The 17,573-nt window shown below is 45.0% G+C and overlaps 1 protein-coding gene across 1 annotated transcript in view; it reads left to right on the top strand.

Moving 5' to 3' along the window:
- The first annotated feature begins 14,096 nt into the window (after nucleotides 1-14,096).
- The window catches only part of LOC124777729 (UDP-glucosyltransferase 2-like), a 43,761-nt gene continuing 40,284 nt past the window's right edge, over nucleotides 14,097-17,573 (top strand). The window contains exon 1 of the mRNA XM_047253227.1: nucleotides 14,097-14,209. The gene's annotated coding sequence lies outside the window, so the exon portion shown is untranslated. The remainder of the gene's footprint in view (nucleotides 14,210-17,573) is intronic.

The following is a 17,573-nucleotide window of genomic DNA, read 5'->3' as shown; positions in this document are numbered from 1 at the left end:
ATAAAATGGAGACTGGCAATGGCAAGGAAAGCGTTTCTGAAGAAGAGAAATTTGTTAACATCGAGCATAAATTTAAGTGTCAGGAGTCGTTTCTGAAAGTATTTGTATGGACTGTAGCCATGTATGGAAGTGAAAGGTGGGCGATAAATATTTTAGACAAAAAGAGAATAGCAGCTTTCGAAATGTGGTGCTACAGAAGAATGCTGAAGATTAGATGGGTAGTTCACGTAACGAATGAGGAGGTATTGAATAGAATTGGAGAGAATAGAAATTTGTGGCACAACGTGACTAGAAGAAGGTATCGGTTGGTAGGGCAAACTCTGAGGCATCAAGGGATCACCAATTTAGTTATGGAGGGCGGCGTAGAGGGTAAAAATCGTAGAGGGAGACCAAGAGATGAATACACTAAACAGATTCAGAAGGATGTAGGTTGCAGTAGGTAATGGGAGATGAAGAAGCTTGCTCAGGATACACAGGATAGAGTAGCATGGAGAGCTGCATCAAACTAGTGTCTGGACTGAAGACAACAACAACAAGTCAGTTACGTGAACGATTTTAATGGGCTGTTTTAGATAGCGCATAACGTTGCTGTACTTCAGCATTTGTACTTCTTATCTCACCCAAACCGCAGTGCAGTGTTGCCAACGACGTGCAAATGATGCAAAAGAAAGCAGTGAGTGCAAACCGCCTATTACGTACTAATGTGCACCTTCAAAACTGCTTCCTCAGGCACACACAAAAAAGTGCAATACATTAAAAACCGACATGTGCCTTTTTAAATACTTCATTGCAATGTATTGTACTGACAAAGACGCAACCATCAAAGTCTGCTTTCTACTTTACTTTGAACATACAGGCTCAACTGCATTGTGTTATATTGTTCTTGTCAACTAGCAATGTATCTTGATAGTCAAGCGGTATAACATTCCATAGGCTAATATATTTACTTTATCGTAACTGGCGAACCCGAAATGTACTGCACAGTGTGACGCGACAGCACGTGCAAAGTGGATGACTTCCAGACTCGCCCGTCACTTCAGGGTCACTGCCCAATCTAGCCGTCTGCGGCGGCGCTGCTACAGGCCGTCGGATGGAGGCCCTGCAAAGGCGCTCGGGCATACAGCTGCTGGTCCTTACGGCACTTCGTACTAGATTGAAGCGTCAAGGAAACTGGTATGGGCATGGGTATTCAAATATACACAACTGGCCATTAAAATTGCTACACCACGAAGATTACGTGCTACAGACGCGAAATTTAACCGACAGGAAGAAGATGCTGTGATATGCAAATGATTAACTTTTCAGAGCATTCATACAAGGTTGGCGCCGGTGGCGACACCAACAACGTGCTGACATGAGGAAAGTTTCCAACCGATTTCTCATGTACAAACAGCAGTTGACCGGCGTTGCCTGGTGAAACGTTGTTGTGATGCCTCGTGTAAGGAGGAGAAATGCGTACCATCACGTTTCCGACTTTGTTAAAAGTCGCATTGTAGCCCATCGCGAATGCGGTTTATCATATCGCGACATTGCTGCTCGCGTTGGCCGAGATCCAATGACTGTTAGCAGAATATGGAATCGGTGGGTTCAGGAGGGTAATACGGAACGCCGTGCTGGATCCCAACGGCCTCGTATCACTAGCAGTCGAGATGACAGGTATCTTATCCGCATGGCTGTAAAGGATCGTGCAGCCACGTCTCGATCCCTGAGTCAACAGATAGGGACGTTTACAAGACAACAACCATCTGCACGAACAGTTCGACGACGTTTGCAGCAGCATGGACTATCAGCTCGGAGACCATGGCTGCGGTTACCCTTGACGCTGCATCACAGACAGGGGCGCCTGTGATGGTGTACTTAACGACGAACCTGGGTGCACGAATGCCAAAACGTCATTTTTCGGATGAATCCAGGTTCTGTTTACATCATCATGATGGTCGCATCCGTGTTTGACGACATCGCGCTGAACGGACATCGGAAGCGTGTGTCATCGCCATACTAGCGTATCACCCGGCGTGATGGTATGGGGTGCCATTGGTTACACGTCTCGGTCACCTCTTGTTCGCACTGACGGCACTTTGAACAGCGGACTTTACATTTCAGATGTGTTATATCCAGTGGCTCTACCCTTCAATCGATACCTGCGAAATCCTACATTTCAGCACGATAATGCACGACCGCATGTTGCAGGTCCTGTACGGGCCTTTCTGGATACAGAAAATGTTCGACTGCTGCCCTGGCCAGCACATTCTCCAGATCTCTCACCAACTGAAAACGTTTGGTGAATGGTGGCCGAGCAACTGGCTCGTCACAATACGCCACTTACTACTCTTGATGAACTGTGGTAAACTGTCGTATCTTGTTGAAGCTGCATGGGCAGCAGTACCTGTACACGCCATCCAAGCTCTGTTTGACTCAATGCCCAGGCGTATCAAGGCCGTTAGTATAGCCAGAGGTGGTTGTTCTGGGTACTGATTTCTCAGGATCTATGCACCCAAATTGCGTGAAAATGTAATTACATGTCAGTTCTAGTATAATATATTTGTCCAATGAATACCCGTCTATCATCTGCATTTCTTCTTGGTGTAGCAATTTTAATGGCCAGCAGTGAAGAAATATGCAAAGCAGGCAGAATACGGCGCTGCGGTCGTTAACGCCTATATAAGATAAGTGTCTGGCGCAGTTGTTAGATCACTTACTGCTGCTACAATGGTAGGTCATCAAGATTAAGTGAGTTGAAGGTGGTGTTATAGACAGCGCACGGATGTTGCGACACAGCATCTCCGAGGTAGCAATGAAGTGGCTATTTTCACGAGTGTACCGTGAATATCAGGAATCCGGTAAAACATCAAGTATCAGACATCGCTGCGACCGGAAAAAGATAGTGCAAGAACGGGACCAACGACGACTGAAGAGAATCGTTCAAAACGATAGAAACGCAACCCTTATGCAAATTGCTGCAGATTTTAATGCTGAGCCATCAACAAGTACTAGCGTGCGAACTATTCAACGAAACATCATCGATGTGGGCTTTCGGAGCCGAAAGCCCACTCGTGTACCCTTGATGACTGCACGACAAAAAACCTTTACGCTACATCAGAGCCCGTCAGCACCGGCATTGGACTGTTGATGACGGAAACACGTTGCATGGTCGGACGAGTCTCTTTTAAAATTATATCGAGCGGATGGATGTGTACGAGAGAACCTCATGGACTCTGCATGTCAGCAGGGGACTGTTCAATCCGGAGGAGGCTCTGATGGTGTGGGGCGTGTGCAGTTGTCGTGATATGGGATCCCCAACAGCAAGTGCTGTTCAGAAGAGATGTCCGCCCCCTCATACTCTTACGGATTTATGGACAGCTCTGCAGGATTCATGGTGTCAATTCCCTCTAGCACTAATTCAGACATTGGTAGAGTCAATGCCACGTCGTTTTGCGGCACTTCTGCGTGCTCGTGGGGGCCCTAGACGATGTTACGCAGGTGTACCAGTTTCTTTGGCTCTTCAGTGTCAGAGTCGTATCTAGACGTATCAGGGGTCCCATATCACTCCAACTGCACAAGCCCTACACCATTACAGAGCTTCCACCAACCTGAACATGGTTGTAAACAACACTTGACAGGGCACGGTCAATTTCCCTCCCCATCCATCCCATCCCTAATCCAATGGAACCGGTGACCTTGCTGTTTGGTCTCCTCCCCCGAATCAGCCAACCAACCAACATATTTGGATTTAGCACGCAAATAAACAAAAGTTCTGAGGGCAACCTGTTCGTGGCACAACCCTCTTGGACCCTACCTTCATTTCATACACTACGTGATTGGTAGTAGATTTCTTTCTCTGTCTGAGTAATAGTTTATCTAAGGTAGGCTATCTTCACACATGTTACTGAGGATAGATACATTTCACACAGTCGTTGGAAAGTTATTACATCACGTCTTCGTGATGAAAGATCTAAAAGCGCATACCACACTCCAAGCTTTCGTCGTCTGCACCTAACTACCCGTATATAGTAGGGGGAACATGGACGCTAAAACGTTGTGATATCAAATGATGTGGGCGTTTTCACGAGCAAAAGCTAAGAGCAGTTCTAAAGATCAAGTGAGAGGACCGTCCTACCAACAACCAAGTCTTAGGAAGACCACATGTCAGCAGCTCAGAAGCCACCAACGTCCGACATCAGGACTACCGGTAGATGTCCACGATATGAGTGGTGCGACGTTCCCCCGCGATGTTGTTTACAACGAACTGCACTCTGGTTCGAGACCTCATGGAGCTCCAATTACGTGTGTCAGACATCAATGTTAGCGCCTCGTGAAGAAAATGCAAATCAATGCACGATCCTGAGACGAAACTGTACAAGGTTGTTAACCCTTTGACTTCCATCGGGACGTATGTGTCCCACGACAAGTTATCAGAGAACCAACTGGAATTTGTTACATGTTGTTACTATGTACCAATAGCTGAGTGGTCAGCGCGACGGAATGTCGTACCTAACGGCCCGGGTTCAATTCCCGGCTGGGTCGGAGATTTTCTCCGCTCAGGGAATGGGTGTTGTGTTGTCCTTACCATCATCATTTCGTCCCCATCGACATGCAGGTCGCCGAAGTAGCGTCAACTCGAAAGACTTGCACCAGGCGAACGGTCTACCCGACGGGAGGCCCTAACCACACGGCATTTCCACTATGTACCAATGTCCCACAGGTGAACAGACTCCTGCTAATGGTTAGCACTTCCAGGTTGTGCTGTCCTCAAGTTTCATTGTTAACCTTCGTCTCCACATATTCTCATCGAATTAGTTTGCACCTCTAGACAGGCAACTCAGTTACCAGATTCGCAAAGCGGACTGCCTTCATGGCTTCTCGGACACATCGTGTCAACGATTTGCACCTATGAATTGGCGCTTGCCACATCACAAACAATGCCCATATTGAACAACTGTAATGTGAGTTACTAACTTGGAGAAATGCCTGGTCCACTGGTGTGTGTCTGTTTTCAGTATGTCTTGTAGTTTTTGTGCAGTCGTCTCCTGAAACCTTCGAGCTGCTCATGAAGAAACCAGTATGTCGTAACCCCACACCGCCACCCAATCCCAGCGGAAAAAGGAAACGGCGGGAAATATTATTTTCGTTTTGTTAGTTCTGTCTAAGACATTAATGGAGTTGGAATAAAACTGGTAGTCGAAGGGTTAATGCTGGCGGCAAACTGTCTACATCTGTAGTGCATTTGAAGAGCAACGCCGCAGACGGCGTACATGGAAGCTTCACAAAACTCAACTACATCGACCTCTATCATCGAGTTCGCTGCATAACAGCGTAAACTTTCACGTAAAAATCGGTCAGCGCATTCACTTAAGATATACACGCAGTGTGAACTGAGTATAACATCATGTAATGGAAAACGCGTATACGAAGAAAGGAATGATGGCCGAAGGCGGCGATATTTCTAGAAGGGGCCATGCACTCTGCAGCTGAATAAAAACTTTCAAACATTAAATACTTGCAACTTTACGACCTTGATAACTCAGTTGGGAAGGTCTTCACAGCGAAGACGAGACGTAGATTCGATTATTGGCCCAGTACATTGTTCTAAGCTGTATGGATGATTCAATACTGCACTGGACACTCAAAGTAAACGACCTTTATGCAGTGGCTAGGCCGTTTTCCGTCGTATTCTCCCTGCCAGGATTGCTTCTTGAGGCAGGCATGCAAGTGAAATTTCTAAAGCGGAAGTGACGCACAGATAGAGACGCAATATTCGTGTCTGGCCGGGGAGCACGCTTGGTGACAGCATTGTCCACCATGAGCACCAGTCCGCGTTCGAGCCCCAGTGTGGAACACATTGTTAATCTATTAAGAAATTGGAATATTGTCAGTTGCGCCCACATTTGTTAACAGTTACTTAAATCGGTGTGATGTTTAAATTGAAGTCAAAGTAAGGAATACTACAGTAAACAGGTAACTAAAGAAATAATTATACAAGACAAATCCATTTTCAACTTTCCGCTGCGTAATGAATAGTCTAGCGGAAGAAGTTTTATTTGTACGGTTGCATGGCCGAAATTTAATGGAGAAATCCATTTGTTTAGCACAAAATGGGCAACTACTTGATGTCGACATATGCAAGAAAAAGGCCAGAGCTTAGAAGTTCGAGTGAGGTGTAAGGTGGGTTAACAATGTCAAGAGGCACCAAATTTCATCACAGTTTTGTCCTAGTGCCACCGTGCTCGTTTCGCACGATGGGAGGGCTGTCACACGCCTCCCCTCTTACCAGCATTTCACTCCTTTCCTTGACGCCACTGCGATGGAAGTCAGAGCTGAGGCACTCAGCGTAGAAATCATGCGTCTTTCTTATGGGTGGCCGAAGAAAACATCTGAGACACACCGCCGCTCAGAATCGATACGGAAAGTCACGACCGAGCGAGGTGGCGCAGTGGTTAGCACACTGGACTCGCATTCGGGAGGACGACGGTTCAATCCCGTCTCCGGCCATCCTGATTTAGGTTTTCCGTGATTTCCCTAAATCATTTAAGGCAAATGCCTGGATGGTTCCTTTGAAAGGGCACGGCCGATTTCCTTCCCAATCCTTCACTAACCCGAGTTTGCGCTCCGTCTCTAATGACCTCGTTGTCGACGGGACGTTAAACACTAACCACCACCACCGGAAAGTCATCAGGGGGTGGCGTAGGTAACGTCAATGGAACCACCCATGCCCTAGGAGCGTTTATTTACACTTATTTGGCAGTCGAAAATAACATTTTCCATTGGAGCGTGCAAAAGAACGATCACCTTGACAATCTTAGGCACTGCTGACTCCCTGTGGACAATTTAGGCCTCCTCTAAGGATATCGTGGGACAGCGACACCATTCAACGTGGTCTGATCCCTTTGGAGTGGAGCGCGAGCGCAATTTTTATTCTCATATACAGGAGGAATCCATAGGAAACGCTCAAAACCATTCGACGAAATTTGGATGTGATCCGAAACAGCAAAGGATGTTTATACGTTTTCATCCCCAATGTTCCTCAGAGGGACTTTTTGCTCTGCGTGCTTTTCAATGTTTCACTCCCCCGTGATCTCGCCACATGAGAGCGCGAAACGGAAGTGCTGAAAAAGCATAAAAATCCTCTGCTTCTTCGCGTCGCGTTCAAAGGTCGGCAGTGGTTCCATCCTGTACACCAGAACAAAAATTGCGGTCGCGCTCTGCTCCAAAGAGTCAGCCCACGTTCAATGCTGGAGCGGCCTCACTATTTCCTTAGAGAAAGGTTGAATCGTCCAGGACTTGTCAGCTGTGTCTAAGGTTCTGAAGAACGTCGTTCTGTTGCTCAATTAACAGCAAACTGTCGGCCGTGGAGTGTGCGTAAGTGAAAGCCCCAAGGGAATGGGCGGTTTCATTGACGCCCCCTACGCCAGTTCCTGAGACGTGTTCATGTGGATTTTGAGTAGTGCTCTGTGTGAAATATTTTCCTCAGCCACCCAGAAGAAAGCCGCGTGATTTCTACGCTGGGCGTTGTGGTTCTGACTTCCATCGCAGAGGCATCAAGAGAAGAGATGAGATATTGATAAGTGTGGGATGGGGGGACACGTCCACGGTGGTGTTACGCAAAATAGTGGTGAAATTTGGTGTCAATGCGACATCATTAACCCACCTTACAGTTCAGATGAACTTCTGAGCTCTGACCATTTTTTCGCATGTGTCGTCATCTTGCTGGTTGAAGATTCACCAAGTCCAAGGGTGATTTCTCAGGGCACCACGGTTTTGCACCATTACAGAGAAAAGTTGTAGGCAAAGGTTGTAGCCAAGTTTAGAATTCTGCGTCCCAATGGGAAAAAAAGTGATCCTTTAACTGTGTTGCCCAGTGTAGCTATGGCGAGCTCCAATATTAGGCACGTAATGGAACCCTTTAGGGAAATAGTTTTCAGGGCCAGAGAGAAATTCAACGTGCGTTTGGTGTGTCTGCCTGGAACCTCATACGAGATGTGGAAGAGGCCCTGCCTGAGGCTGTCGAGCACCGTAGCAGTCATCTGGAAGTTGTGACTCCTGTCGGCACCGAGAACGTCTGTCGCCTTGTTCTGAGGACACCCCAATCTCGTACGGCCGATTGGCGTAAGTAGTGAGGACTGCTGGCCTCGCTCGCGGTGTGCAAGCAGAGCTCACAACTTTCAGCATTGTTCCCAGAGTTGATCGGAGATTTGGAGCCGAGTGGAGAGTCTCAACCAAGGCTGTGACGGTCGCGGTTGCAGACTGCTAGACTTGCGTTATAGGATGGAGAATTTTAGCATTCCCCTTGATATGTCAGAGGTGCACTACACAAAGCAAGGACTTACTCAGGCAGCAGGCTACTTAAAGAGTAGGTTCTTTTGTCGGGTGTCGTTACTAGCCACTCGATTCCGCCGTGCCGTTTTAGTATCATTCAAAGAAAGTCTACGCTCAGCAGCGCGGAAATATCCAGAGTATGCAGTCTTAGTTGGAGGAGACTTTAACCCACTGAGTATAGTTTTGGACTCACTGCAGATGATACTCACAGACAGTCTTGTGAAGTAGGTTCGAATACGTCTTCGTAAAACTGTCTTGAGTAGCTAGTTGGGCAGCCCACACGCAATGGAAATTTGTTAGACCTTGTAGCTACAAACAGGCCTCACTTTATCCACAGTGTCAGTAAATTGAAAGGGATTAGTGGTGATGACGTCATCATGGCGACGATGGTTACTGAAATTAATAGGTCCATCAAGAGGACGAGGAGAGTACTTTTTGCTAGAAAGAACAGGTAATCAGTTGTTAGCACCCCATTTAGACAATGCATGGAAATCAGTTCCGTTATGACGGACGAAGAGGGATTATGGGCAAAGTTTAAACCGATCGGGCTCTGTAGAAGTACGTGCTGAATAAGTGGATTAAGTACGGAAGGAATTCAACATGATTTAATAACAAAATTCAGAGAATGCTGAGGAATCAGTCTGTTGCACTCTCAGTTCAAAACAGAGAGCGCAAACGACAACAGGCAAAAGTTGATAGAAATTCGAGCGTCACTAAAAAGGTCGGTGCGATATACATACTACTACAATTTACACCGTCATACCTTAGCAAAAAATCTTTTTCAGAACTCTGATCCTACTAAAATCGCTAAGCGGGTCGAGGGCTTCTATACTGTCACTCATTGAACACTCTATTGTGGCACTAGAAGAGAGCAAACTACGGGCTTAAGAAATCACACACGCAGGAGGATTGTAGTAACTCACTATCGTTTGACGGTCGTACAGATTCCCGTATGGAGGACGTGGTAATAGGCATCCTTGGCGTAAAGCAGCAACAGAAAGAGTTGAAAACAATTAAGGCGCCAGGTCCGGATGGAATCCCAACGAGTACGGTACTGGCCACTTACATAGCTTCATTTATCGCGAATTTCTCCCCCGCGCAAAGTCCCAAGCGACTAGAAAAAAGCGCAGACGATGCCTAGATATAAAAAGACTAAAACAACGATCCGCAAAATTACAGATCAATATTCTTAATATCGGTTTGCTGAAGAATTCCTTAACAAGACAATAAAGTGCCTTGAGACGGAAAAGCACGGATTTAGAAAGCATCGCGTGCGAAACTAAGACTTCTGTTTTCTCACATGATAACCAACGAACCATGAATGAAGAGCAATGGACGGATTCTGTATTCCTAGATGTCCGGAAAGAGTTTGGCACTGGGCCCCATAGCAAACTAATAAAGGAGGTCTTAGCATACGGGTTAACTTCCCAGATACGTGAGTGGCTCGAAGACTGCTTATGTAATATAATCCAGTACATTGTCTTCGCCGGCGAGTGTTCACCGGAGACAAGGGTATCGTAAGGAATGCACCACGGAAGTGTGACAGGATCACTCTTATTCAGTACATACAGAAATGATTTGACGGATATCGTGACGAGGAATCTGCAGCTGTTTGTTGATGACGTTTTGCTGTACGGGAAAATGTCGTCACTGACTGTAGGAGGATACAAGATGACTTAGACAAAACTTCTAATTGATGTGATGAATAGCAGCTTGCTCTAAACATAGAAAAAATAAGTTGATGCAGATAAGTGGGAAAAGCAATGTCCGAATACAGCATTGGTTGTATGCTGTTTGCCGGCCGCAGTGGCCGAGCGATTCTAGGCGCTTTAGTCTGGAACCGCGCGACCGCTACGGTCACAGGTTCGAATCCTGCCTCGGGCATGGATGTGTGTGATGTCCTTAGGTTAGTTATGCTTAAGTAGTTCTAAGTTCTAGGGGACTGATGACCTCAGATGGTAAGTCCCATAGTGCTCAGAGCCATTTGAACCATTTTTTGTATGCTGCTTGCCACAGTCACGTCGATGTCCAGGAATAAAGCTGCAAAGCGATATGAAATGGAACGAGCCTGTAAGAACTGTAGTATGGAAGGAGAATGATCGACTTCGGTTTCTTGGAATAATTTTAGGATAGTGTAGCTCATCTATAAATGAGACCGCGTACAGAACGTTACTGCGAACAGTTCTCGAGTACTGCCAGAGTATTTGGGATCTCCCCAGTTCGGATTAAAGAAAGACATCGAAGCAGGCTTGCAGCCAGATTTGTTACTAGAAGGTTCGATCAACACGAGAGTATTACGGAGATGCTTCGTGAACCCAGATGGGAATCCCTGTAGGTAAGGCGACGGTCTTCTCGCGAAACGTTATTGAGAAAATTTAGAGAACCAGCATTTGAGGATGACTGCAGAACGATTCTACTGCCACCAATGTACATTTTCCGAAGGTAAGAGGTATCAGCACTCGATGGAGGCATATAGACACTCGCTTTGCGCTCGCTCTATTATTTTCAAATGTAACAGGAAAGGAAATGACTAGTAGTGATATAGGTACTCTCCACCATGGATCATATGGTGGCTGGCGGGCCGGCCGAAGTGACCGTGCGGTTAAAGGCGCTGCAGTCTGGAACCGCAAGACCGCTACGGTCGCAGGTTCGAATCCTGCCTCGGGCATGGATGTTTGTGATGTCCTTAGGTTAGTTAGGTTTAACTAGTTCTTAAGTTCTAGGGGACTAATGACCTCAGCAGTTGAGTCCCATAGTGCTCAGAGCCATTTGAACCATTTTTGTGGCTGGCGGAGTATTCATGTAGACGCAGATGTACATGTATGGTACTCCACAACTTGGTTCACACCGTATTGCAGACGAAATGTACTTTCCCATCAGAGTGATTTTGAGAGTTGTTTAATTTTTTTGTAATTATTATTTTTAAAGACTTTTTTGCACCGCTTTTGCTCCAGTGTAAGATATCTCTGCTTTGAATTTCACAGTCTTGTGTCTGGGCTCATGAAAGCAGTTCCGTTTTCTTGTGTCATGCTTGTGCTGTGTGATTTTACGTCTTGTTCTGTCTTTTTTTAATGTAATACGAAGAAGAAACCAAAAATCCTCATTTAAAACTATTTAAATTGCATTTAACGTGTGATAGGAGTCACTTACTGTATAACAGAGAGTTGGCGCTGCAGCAATTCGTTCTGGTACATGTTCGTCACAGGATGTGAAACACATTTTAGACGATGTCAAGGATATGTCGAAGACTATGTATTTTCTATAGAGAAAAACAAGTTTATGTCAAATATCATTTTTAAAGGTGGTACTACGGTATCAACATTAGTTTATCAGATGTCTGAGATGGAATGATGCACCCAATTTCTTATTTCTTTATTTTTAGGATCTCTGAATTAATTTCAAACTTTTCATTCTGTACATAATTTCCTAATTTTTTTGGTGCTAACATATTTTTAATTACAATATTAAATGCCTTCTTTAACCTTAGTTTAACTGATAGAGTATCTTAAGACCTTATTTCAAGTCTGTAAATGGATGTCATGCATTGTGTAAGTGTGTGTGGTTATTGCAGATTTTGCGTGAGGAAGTTAAACGTGAAAGGCAGCACGAGAATAACACATGACTAGACAATCAGAAATGAAAATCTTTAGTAAAAAGCAACTGAAAATGAAAATGAATTCTCGAAACGCGTCATACCTGTCGAAATATAGCTGAGCCGTGGTAAAAACTGCTGTTTTGAAGAGCGCGCCGCGGCGCGTAGTGTGAAGCAGTCGCCCTGTTTCTGGCGGTGGCGCCGCTGTGGCAATCGCAGCTTTGGTATCTCTCTCTGGTGGGAAAGGGGAAAGGTTGCCTGTTCATGTGCATTTAAGGGGCGCTATGAGCTCGCCAGTCAGTCAGTCTGGGCCAGTCTCTCGTCCCCAGCTTGCTAGTCTGTCTCTCGTCCGCATTTGTTAGGCAGTTAGTGACTGTCTATCGTTCGGATCAACCTTTAAAGCCGGCAAAATGAGAGTCTTTCCACTCCGCCAGTAAGAGAACTCAGCGAGTGGTCGCCCGGTCGGGGCTTAGTTCCTGCATCTGAGTCTGCGCGTTAGGCCGCCAGTCTGCTCGAGTTTGCTCAGGCAATGCTCATGGGCAGTTGGATCGATCGGTTGGTCGGTCGCGCACTGAGACGCAAGATGACTTGTCCGTCTTGAGCGTCGGCGCATGTGACGTCGCCACATGAGTCCAGTGGGCCGCGGCGTATAGCGAGGGGTAGTGGCTTCGCTGTCGACACGAGAGCAACAGGAGTCAACTCACCACATCAGTCTGGCCGGTGCGAGCTGCGACGCCGTGAGACGGGAGATCAGCGCGCCTTCCTGCGTACGTTGAAGTGGCTGGCAGCGGACGGTTCGGGAGAGCGATTTGGGGGGTGCTGCGCCAGGTCTTCTCGAGAAATCGTAGTTTATTAGAAGTTAAGTGATTGGTGATATGTTGTTTATTCTTGTTAAATTCTACTTGTTTTCTTGGTGAGGTCACCACCCGTTTTGCTTTGGGGTCGTCCCACCATTCTTCTCCGTTTGCCCACCCGCGGGAAGGTAGTTGTTTATAAATTGGGTGGTCCGTTTTTCCCTTGTGGAGTAGGGGCGGTTTAGAGCAACCTGCGGTTCGGGTTGTTCGGTAATCTCCCTATCAATCTACCGTACATTAGTAGCTGCCTCTGTCATGTTTGCCGGATTTGGTGTGTTAACGAATTTATTGCTTGGAGTGTAACGGCCTAATACCTGAAATATGTTTTGATCTTTGGAAACTTTGATATTATTGCCTATGATCTTGAGACGCGGTATCTGTGTACTGTAGAGAATCGTAACTATTGTTTGGCCAACCTTGTAGAATTTTATATAAGATTGCATTTCATGGGCTTCTATTTAAATGATCATTTTAGTATATAAAGTATTCACACTTTTCTCAGAAGTTCAAATCAAGTTGCACCTTCAGTGGCAAGGTTAATATTTTAATAGTTAGTGTTTTGTACCATTTCCATCCCTCCTTCGGGGGGTGCATAGTTTGTGTGCTTGTATAAATTGTTAAAGTTGAAACTTGTCTGGCGTGTTGCAGATTTGCACCAATGTAGTCTTTCAGAGGCTGTTGTGAGCGGTCGTAACTACGGCCGTGTCAAAAGGGAGCGGCAAGGTTCTCTGCCCGAAAGCTCATACAGTCAAAACTTGTTTCCCTCTGCCTCTGAAAGAATTGTAACTTTGATATTTAGAGGCTGCTTTCTGATTATAATTTTAAATCTGTTTCTTTTAAAAAATGCTTTTAGGCGCTATTAAAGTGAATAAAATTCCCATTTGTTAAAAGGAATTTGGTTATGATTTCATCAGTTACTCCCTGTCAACTACTTCCGTGCTTACATAGTGTGATTAAATGCGTTAATGTTCTTGATGAATCGCTAGTAAATAAAATAAATTCTTTAGAATATTCTTTGAAAATAAATCACGGTTCAATAGCTGCAAAAAGGATTCGTTTTCTTTCTGAGAAATATCCTTACATCGCCACGGTTTGCTCACCTCTTATCGCCAGTCAAGTGGTGACTCGCTTCAGGCATGCAAACGGTGCTAGAAAACGAAAAGCTACTTGGCTTACCGGGCAATCCTGCGGAAGCTGTGACGACACATTGCACAACCTACTGCACGCCGTCGCGTGGCCGACCTTTTATCGCACCCGTCCGCAGAGTCGCCTCAGGGTCACGGCGGCTGCGGATGTGTATAATAGGGCTCTGCTACAGAGAGAGGCCAGTCAGGGACAGTCGGACTAGGCTAGTGGACGGAGGAAGACCGGCAGTTCACGGGGGACGTGCCTTCTCTCCTGCGGGTTAACGCCCCTCCCGTTGCTTTCAAACAGCTGCCAGATTTCTCGTGTAAGTTTCTTTGACCATCTGCCACACATTAGCCACATAATTGTGTGTTCCTAACATTCGACAGTGTTAGCGCCAGTAATCACTGGACCGTGCTTTACTACCTGCTCAACTACTGAGCACTGCTGACGTGTCCCTGGTGCTTACAACAGGTCGCAGAATATCTTTGCGTCTCATTCTGACGTTTAATTACAGAAATTCATGGAGTTATCAAACATAGGTATCGCCTACAGGGAACGCAGCGACCATTGTAACACAGCCACAGGTTCTGAATTACAGCATTTATTAGAGCCATCTCTCACCACTTTCTGTCGACGACGGTTCTGAGCGGTGGCTTTAACTTGTGCCTCTAGGCAATCAGTGTCTGAGCATGCCCGCATCTGATGAGCAAAACCGGCAAAAATAAATAAAATAATGCTGTGTTCTGTGCACTGATTTGTTGAGTGCTGACGCCATGAGATTACAGAAACTTTGCATCCTGACCGAGCTCTTATGTCTGTTCCATCACAGTGGCACATCACTTACGCTAACACTTCTACATTCTCCATATTGCCGAGTGCCTAATATCTACACCTATTTCCCGCAAGCACTGCTACGATGTGTGGCGGAGGCTACTTACGGTACCATTGTCATTTTACCTCTTCTATGTACCATTCGTGAATGGTGCGTAGGAACAATTGCCGATGAAAGTCTTATGAACTCTGATTTCTCTTATTTTTTCGTCGTGGTTGTTTCGCGAGACATACGTTGGAGGAAGTAATATGCTTCCTGATGTTCCCGAACCTTCTTCAGTCCACCTCCGTAGATCAGTGGTAAGTGTGTCTGACTGGTGTATGGAGTCCATTCCCGTAACTGCCAGGGATTTTTCCATGGTGGTGGAGGATTGGACTGCTGTGGGGTGCACTCAGCATCCTGATGTGAGCTGAAGAGCTACTTGACTGATAAGTAGCAGCTTCAAGTTCAATGTAGTCGACCTCATACCCCTCGTCACTACATTAAAATCAAGTCATTGCCAGAGGATGACATGGCGATCGGTCGGTTCAGATTGGTGCATCTGGGTGAGAACGCAGAGCCTTTTTTTTTGCCTTGACTCGCTTTCGAGCGTATGCTCTTTGAATTTCATCAGTAACCCTCTCGGTGATACATAAAGCTTCTCTTGTAGTGCCTGCCACTGTAGTTTGAGCATCTGTGTAACTGTTACTAAACGATCTCGTGAGGAAAGGCGCAGCTCTTAGTTGGATCTTCTCCATCTCTTACGTTAATCTTACTTGTTAAGGGTGCCGGACTGATGGGCAGTATTCAGGAATCTATCGTGTACGTTTTTTGTAAGCCATGTGGATGACAGAACACAGCATTATTTTATCTATTTACTTATTACTTCATTTACTATGACTTAACAAGGTCGAAATGATTCTCAGCCTGACAGATTCTCTTGGTATATTATATATATATATATATATATATATATATATATATATATATATATATATATATATATATATATATATATATATAATCATTTCACTGCAGGTCGCAGTACGTATTTTACGGCTGTTACTGTTTCTGTGAGTTTACACCCACATCGTAATCGAACAGTAGTGGACCTCTTTGCCTATTTACGCGCAATATTTTACATTTATTTGCGTTCAGGATCGACTGTCATTGCGTGCTGCAACAATCGACCCTTGCCCGTACGAGCCTGATCTCTAATTTTCAAAGATTTTCTCGTTCAAGAAGGGAGCTGGCGCTACAGACACAATGCAACAGAATGCACTATCCAGCATGACACTTCATGAGTGCATTTTATTTCCACACCAACTCGCTAGTAACGGCCTTAGCCCACTCTGCCTTCAACTAGATTCAGCTATGATGTCAAAAACCGAATGAAAACGGATATGGATAACGAATGGAGCAGGTATCAGGTTTTTCGAAGGTCGCGTTTTCAGTTTTTACAAAACACCATCAGATGGCGATAATGAGGTGCTACATCACTATTGTTTTAAAATTTGTGATTGATAAAATTATAATTCAAAACTTTTATTGATAGTTTGCTTTCAGTGGGCATTAAAAAAAAACAGATTGGTGAAGGAAAGAAAGATCACATGAAGATTTTTTTCTATGTCTCTTTTCTTTTTTACATGTTTCGTGAAGGCCTTAAAAAAACACCGATGAGTCAAATCACCCCGATCACCTTTCTGCAATGAAGCGCCTTCAGAATAGACCGTTTAAATGGCTCTGAAGGATTTCAGCACAAATTTGCTCCCATCAGCGACACCTTTCTTGGAGGTTGTTCCAAATCTCATCAAAGCTGCGCGCAACGTGGCTGGAGAAGGTCGGCATATGATTTGGCTACCGTCTTCTGTAAGATTTCGACCGCCGAAATGGAAAAGCCGTCACAGGGGACGAATCCTGGGTGTATTCGTAAGCTTAGGAAACTAAGCAGCAATTTGAGTGTTCCAGATGAACCGAAACCAACAAATATGGATCGTTCGCAATGCAGTTCGAAGAAAATTATCGCTTCTCGATTTGATTAGCCTTGTCATGTCGCAACGTTGCATTAGAGGGCCGAAGAGCAGTTAATTCTGAGTAATACAAAACAATGTATTTGTAAAATGTCTTCGAGGAGAACAATCGGACATTCTTCATCACGTTAGCAACAGCTGTCACAAAATTGATTATTTGACGAAAAAAACCATCGAAATAATACACCATTACCCATATTCAGATGATTTGACGTCTAAAGACTTTTTTGGTCCCCTTATGTCAAACAAAAGAAAAGGAACCGAATTTTAACACCTCAGGCAATTGTTGCATAATATCGAAGCAATGTTATTGAAGCTCTGACGTGAGAGTGGATAAATGTTTCCAGAATTCGCTTAAACGTATGTGGTGTGCATACTGTAAGACCTTCAGTTCACACGCCATCAGATTATTTGACTTGTCGCTCTAATGAAGTAGGCGAGTGTCAGCAATATGTCTCGTGGTCTTATCATGGCGTGTTTATCTTCTGCCGTTGGGTCAGACGATAGAAATGCCACTTGCACACTTAGAGTAGCAGATTGACGGTGACCAACTTTAAACAGAATTTGATTAATTTTCACACACATTTATTAAAATAATAACAAGCATAAAAATTACTTAACTTGGGTCTGGATGCTATTTACAATTGACAATCTGAAGTTCCTTTGGTATTGGTACGTTAATCTTATTCTCACATATATCTCTGATACTTGACAAAACTGCCTATACATTTATCTTCATGGCTATGTACAGGAATATGGTAATCTTATTAGGCGCAGACTGAAACTTGACTATAGACAGGTACAGACACATGTAGAACTCGTACCCACTGGTGCAGACAAATGCA

Source organism: Schistocerca piceifrons, chromosome 2 (assembly GCF_021461385.2).
Source record: "Schistocerca piceifrons isolate TAMUIC-IGC-003096 chromosome 2, iqSchPice1.1, whole genome shotgun sequence".
Classification (NCBI taxonomy): Eukaryota; Metazoa; Arthropoda; class Insecta; order Orthoptera; family Acrididae; genus Schistocerca; species Schistocerca piceifrons.
This window is presented reverse-complemented; position numbering and strand designations above follow the sequence as displayed.